This window comes from Nelumbo lutea, chromosome 7 (assembly GCF_056320005.1).
Source record: "Nelumbo lutea isolate HS-2025 chromosome 7, American lotus-T2T, whole genome shotgun sequence".
In the NCBI taxonomy this organism is placed as follows: Eukaryota; Viridiplantae; Streptophyta; class Magnoliopsida; order Proteales; family Nelumbonaceae; genus Nelumbo; species Nelumbo lutea.
In genome coordinates, this window is record NC_142690.1 from 24,099,305 (window position 1) to 24,106,172 (window position 6,868).

General features: G+C 39.1%; 1 pseudogene across 1 annotated transcript; it reads left to right on the top strand.

Annotated features, from left to right (window-relative positions):
- Nucleotides 1-1,816, top strand: LOC148845691 (ornithine decarboxylase pseudogene; annotated as a pseudogene). Its single transcript, XR_016101773.1, has one exon. The product of XR_016101773.1 is annotated as an ornithine decarboxylase pseudogene (transcript).
- The last annotated feature ends 5,052 nt before the right edge of the window (nucleotides 1,817-6,868 follow it).

Genomic DNA, 6,868 nt, shown 5'->3' on the forward strand with positions numbered 1-6,868 from the left:
ATTAACTTCAATAAAAATAAATAAACATTTACATTGATAATCTTGATTTTCATTTACACATTGAAAAACAGCATAGGACAGTGATGGGTCGATTTTTGTTATGACAATGTTACAGCCTAGGACTAACTGCTTTTGGAAGTAAATTTGTATTTTTGTATTCTGGTTCACTTTTGTCTGTATTTGTCAATATCACATTTATCTACCGACAAATGACAGATCAATGCATTGATAATAAGAGAATCCATGCTGTTATATAAGTTTATGAGAAGGGGGCTATACTTACAATCTCTCTCTCTCTCCCAGAATCTCAATGGGGGACGAGAAACTTGAAGCCAATGAGTGGAGACACAACTCCACCATTCTGGAATCTATCTTGGCAGCTCCTGAGATGAAGAACAAGAGAATGAGCAGCCTATCGAAGGGTGGTGACTTAACCGATTTCATTCAATCTGTAATTTCCGAGCAGCAACAGGTGAAGGACCCCTTCTATATACTAGACCTTGGGGTAACACTGAGCCTCATGGAAAGATGGAACTGTTGCTTCCCCAACATACGGCCTTTCTATGCTGTCAAGTGCAACCCAGATCCTTGCTTGCTTGCTACACTCGCAGCTCTCGGAGCAGGTTTCGATTGTTCCAGCCCGACTGAAATTGACACTGTCCTCGCACTTGGTCTCTCTCCAGACCGCATTATCTACGCCAACCCGTGCAAGGCTGAGGCCAGCATAAAGTACGCAGACAAAATGGGAGTCAGTCTCACCACCTTCGACTCTCTGTGCGAGCTTGACAAGATTCGAAGGTGTCATCCCAAGTCCAAACTGCTACTCCGTCTTAAACCACCAATGGAGGATGCACAGTTCCCATTGGGATCAAAGTTTGGTGCTTTGAAGGAAGAGGTTATCCCACTTCTCAGAGCCGCCCAAGAGTCCTCTTTGGATGTAATTGGGGTAGAATTCCATGTGGGAAGTGGGGCTACAAAGCCAGAGCCCTACCGTAGTGCGATTGCAGCAGCCAAACAAGTATTCGACACAGCCTTGACTCTTGGCTTGCCTCGCATGCACGTACTTGACATAGGTGGAGGCTTCAAAGCATGCACCGGAATATTTTACGACGTCGTTCATACCATCAATGGTGCTCTCAGAGATTTCTTCTCAGGTGAATCGGATTTAACCGTGATTGCTGAACCAGGGAGGTTCTTTGCGGAGACATCATTCACACTAGCAACCAACATCATTGGCAAGAGAGTGCGGAATGATTTGAGGGAGTACTGGATCGATGATGGAACATTTGGGTCTATGAATTGCATACTAAATTGTGGTGAAACTCTGCCTGCGCCAATCGTGGTCAAGTACTGGAATAAGCATGGCGATTTGACTTGTAACGAGGAAGAAGTGATCACATACCCATCCACCGTGTTTGGACCGACCTGTGATGCCGCTGACACCATCCTTAGAGGCTGCCAACTCCCGGAGCTCCAAGTGAACGACTGGCTTGTCTTCCCCAATATGGGAGCTTACAGGGCTTCTTGCGGCTCCGATTTCAATGGCTTTAATACCTCTGCAATTCCCACTCACCTTGTTTACTCAAATCCAACCACAATCGTTAGTAGGGGGGGGTGAGTAGGTTGGTTCGTTCGGTTCCAAGGCAGAATCGATCTGGTTCTTGGTTTTTTGGAACCGGAGCCTACGGTTCTGGCCTTGGTGGTTCTCAAGGGTCAGTTCTAGGGTCTATCCAAGGTTTCCGTTCTTTAAAAAATCTTGTTCCTTAAAAAGATAATAATAGTAATATGCTATATTTCTATTTTCCTCCCTTTCAAAGCATTGGCTTTGGATAATAATCTATCATGAACATCCCAAATTCCAAATCGAAGAAAATAAAATATAATCCGTAAACAACCAAAATGATTTACATTAGTTTATATTCATTAATAATAATTCAATGAAAGTTAGTTTCATATTTGAAACCTCTATGAGGCTTGGCATCCCCATTTAAATCCACATGCCATTTTTTAACTCAAAACTCCTTTCTTTGACCACCTAAAGATTTCAATTCAATGTTTATGATTAAATCACACCAAAATCTATAATTAAAATAACCAGTTAATGATTAAATCACACCCGTCACACATGGAGAATATCTCATCCTCCTACATAATATTATACATGGGAGTAGTGTACTTCCTTGCCATAGTTGGATAATTGATGCACTTTTTCAAGTGCCAATTCACCTCTGCGAGTACTAAAATTCTTCTATGATGTGGGAGAAATGGAATGCAACTTTAGATTGAGTTTATCAAAGATGCACTTTATTTTAAGCTCATTAAGAAATTTCTAAATGGGGATTTTCGACTTTTTTATAGTATTTTCGTGTGGAAAGATGCACCTTAATCAAACGATATTCAGACTGTTAATATCTTAGGCTATGCTTGGTTTAAAGGAAAATACAGGGAAAGGTAGGGAAACCTTTACAATATTGTATAAGTTTTTCCATATTTCCCTTTCTTTCCCTACCTTTTCCTTCAAACCAAATATAATATTTTATCTGTCACATCTAAAAATGGGAGAATGCAACCAAGCACATCCTAAACCAAGCTCAACCTCAATAACTTTGTAAGCTGTAGTCCAAGTATTGCTATTGGAAGTAGGATTTGCTTTCCTTACTATCTTTAAAAGTAAGAATGAGATCTACAATTAATAAGACGCCTAAATGTTTTGAAGAAATGGAAATAGGATTCAGACAAAAGCTTCACATCAACAACATTCTAACTATAACTACTATTATCTTGGCTATTGTTTTCTTGAAAAGACAACTGGGTGTCGGGTTTTCTCTTCCGTTTTATCTTTGCATTTAAGCCTGCATCTTTCTGGGAAGTGTATTTCTCCATGAATTTGGCATAGTTGGGCCTGGATCTGGTTCAGTAACCCATGGACTCTAAAAGTGTCCCTGCTTGCAAGAATAAGAGCCAATGTAATGTCATACAAGATTTTTAAAATTACAATGAACTGGTCAGGGGTCTGGTTTCTGGATTGAACGGTCTAATTTTCAAATTGAACGGATAATCCATTCTGACAAAAAAAAAGGCCAAAATTATTGAACGATTCAAATGATTCGGCCATCTGAATCAGTGATTTATTAACTAAATCAACCATTTTTTACAAATTAATGATTTTAGGGTAAAACGGAACCTATCACCTGACCGTTTTTTCCGGTCCGACCGTCCCATCTGATATGATTTTGAAAACATGATGTCATCTCTGCGTACTTAATAATACCAGCGATAAACATTGGGATTGTAGGAATCTAGACATCACCATTATCGTCACCTTACTGTTTGAAAGGACACCCAGGGCTAAAGTTGCTGTCCAATCTGCCAAAGTGCCAATAAATATCTCAACCAAAGAGTGAGAGCAACTACTTTAGCGACTGTACTCTTTCTGCTGCTTCCGAAGAATATGAGGAAGATTTGAATGGCGAGGCTGAGAAGAACCAATGCCCTCAGCTCCCATTCGTTCCATAATCTCCTTGATGGTTCTGAAATACTTCCATTAATTGCCCCTCTTTGCCCTTCTTTGGACCTACAAACAGTAGCACCAGTTGTATATAAGTGAAATCACACAAATCAGAAAATATACAGATAAATCTAAATAAATCAATTCGCTCAAATAGGTGAGAACAAATAAAAAGCTGAGTGCAAATGTATCGAAATGATTAAACGGGTGCAAATGGAATCATCCAAATCAAGCAAAGAGATCAAAGGGAGTCAGAGTGACACTTAGGCCCCGTTTGATTAGCAGGAATAAGGGTTTGGAATTAGAATTGTAATGGATTATTCCGATTTCAATTCCTTAGTTGGACGGAATTGGAATCCTATTCCCATTTCTACTGGAACGACATTTTCTCACTTGAGGGAATGACCATTCCCTATTCTTCTTTGAGAATGAAATACCATTCATTCTGATTCTAATTCCCATTCCCATGACCCTTAGAAGTAATTAAAGAAATGGAACATAGAAAATAAATGTAGCTTAGAAATGATACTTACAGAAATAGCCAAGTAGATGAAGATGCAAACAGCAGACGTGCAAGCAGTAGGTGTAATTATTAAGAGGATTCACAAGCAGATTACAAGCAAAGCCAAAGATAAACGAATATAATTATTCAAATGGAAGGAAAAAAAAAAAAGAATCAAAGGGTCCATTTGGTTTGCAGGAAGAAAGTCCAACCATTTGGTTGGGTGGAATTGGAATCCCATTCCTATTCCTGGTGGAATGGCCATTCCCTCCACTCTCTTGGGAATGAGAATCCATTCCAACTGATTCTGATTTGATTCTAATTTTTGTCTGAACCAAACAGGTAGAGGGAATGGACCATTTCAATTCTGATTCTAACTGTGAATCAAACAGACCCTAAGATAACAAAAATGCAATTGAACCAAACCAAAAGGAACTATAATATATTAATACAAAGTCAAGAACAAGAACAGAAACGAGAAGATAATGAAATTAAAATGATGTGGGATTGATCTGCTTGAGAAATCACTCTACTGTAACAGCAGGTTAGAAATCAGAATGTTGCAATCAAGTATAGCCAGATATGACATGAACTCAATAACAATCTAAAATATCAGCAATCTGAATGGTATGTAGAAAGTAGTAAAACAGATTTTGCATTCTACAGATCATGCTTTTGAATTTTTATATATTCTGCAATAGTGGAAAAAGAGAAAAGATTTGAGTTACTTTTCTAATTGTATATTCTGATGGCCAAAGAGCTATAGAACCAGAGTTAAGAATCCACAAAAACCTTGCAATGAAGACATTCAACTAAGTTCAAAAATCCAGTTAACAAGATATTATCAGCAAACATCAGAGAAAGAAAAGGGTTTGAAGCTTTCTCTTCTCTGAAGATGAGTCCCAATCTTGATGTTTGATGGGAAAAGTCGAGAGAGATAGATAAGGAAGGGGGAAGGGAAAAAAGGAAAACAATCAGAGAAAAAGGAAAAGAGAGGTGGGCTCACCGGAGAAGTAGTAAAAAGGAAAATAGAAAAATTAGATTTGAATTTTTGCATTTTGAAATGGGAACCACGCAATATAAGCACAAATTTGTTCTAGCCCATCTGGTCCCATGTTTGTATGTTGTTTGAATTTTTGAATAAAATTTGTGAAAAGAAAAAGAAAGATGAAAAGGGACTTATCAAAGAAAAAGAAAGATGGAAAGTGAGTCATAAGCTGTACATATGTATTTTGTTTGGGGCCATCAGTCTGGGCTTTTCATTTACTTTTGAGGCTCCGTTTGGAAGGAGTACAAATACAAATATACAAATATGTAGAGTACAAGTCTTTATATTTTGCATTATTTTGTATGTATTTATATTGTATATATTTATATTTGTACTTGATGGAGCGCGATTCGGCTGGTCTTAGCTGTCCGCTGCCTTGCTTCCGAACGGGGTAGCAGGGAACCTGAAACGGAGGAGATGGGAAAGCTCCGGGGGGAATCCGGTGTAGAGGCTCCGAAGTTCAAGTTAGAATCCTTCAAAAGCAAGGTAATACCAGATAGCGCAAAGTTTGCATACCTCCGTTGTCGGGGGGCAGGTGGCTCTTATAGTCACTTTGTGCACTCGTCCCGGGGCCTTTGTCAGGTCAAGTATGATTACCCTTGTGCTTGTCAATTCGGCCGTCGTCTTTTCTGCTGAGACATAACTGTCACTGTCTAACCGTCTAACTGGAGATGGCGGTGTCAATGGCGGTGACAGGTGGCCGTTTAGAGTGCTGCTGCCAAACGTCAGATCCCAAGTCAGTCAGGCGTGGCGCCCTCGGGCACGGACTTCCCTAGTGTCAGGCATGGTACGACTTGTTTGGTTTTGGTGCCCAGAAGGTGATGCGAAGTGCTGAGCGAGGCGATCTTGAGCTCGGAGGTATCTATAGGGCAGGTCAGTTCGGCGAGGTGTATCCCGAGCTGTTACAAAGTGGGTCAGTTCGGCGAAGTGTATCCCGAGCTGTTACAAGGTGGGTCAGTTCGGCGAAGTGTATCCCGAGCTGTTACAAGGGTCAGTTCGGCGAAGTGTGTCCCCTTGTTCCCGCCTAGGCTTATCCCCTTTTGCCGAGCTGTTGTTTCTGCCACGTGTCACATAATAGAGAGGTCGGGCCAAATATTCCTTCATCAGTACTCTTTTCAAACTGAGCCTGAAGAATAAATTAGGTTTGATACCCATTTATATTAAAAGAATAGGACCTACACCATTTTTAGTGTTTAAAATAATAAGACATTAATGTGGCGCCTTGAAGGTCTCTCTCGGTAACCATGGTTCCATTTGGATAAGTTTTTGCTTTTGAGCGTTGGAATGTGGCCGGTAAAGCTGACAATGAACCAGATATTAGTTGAATGTGATCCAATCCAATACGATGAATACTTTGGATATTTCTGGACTGATCCAGTTCAATGTTTGAACGATCCAAATTAGGTTTGACCAATCCAATTGAATATATCTTATGGGTTCATCTAATTCGTTCAAATTGATTTTGATTTGGCTGACGTCCAACCTAAGCTTGGTCCATTGACACCTAGGGTTGTAATTAGATAGGACTCAGATCGCCCATTACTGATAGCATACATTCGAATCCGATCCAAATTCTGATTGGATTTAAAGACTTGAATTCGAATCCGAATTCTAATGGATTTGGATCGGATTTGGATTTAATCCGATTCTTCTATAAATTTTCTAAAATACCAGAAAAACTAAATTATTATTTATTTTTTAACCTTTATATATAATAAATTAATATAAATATAACACACTAAATTTATTATATATATAAATTCACATATAATATAATATATAGAATATATTTTTATAATTTTAAATATAA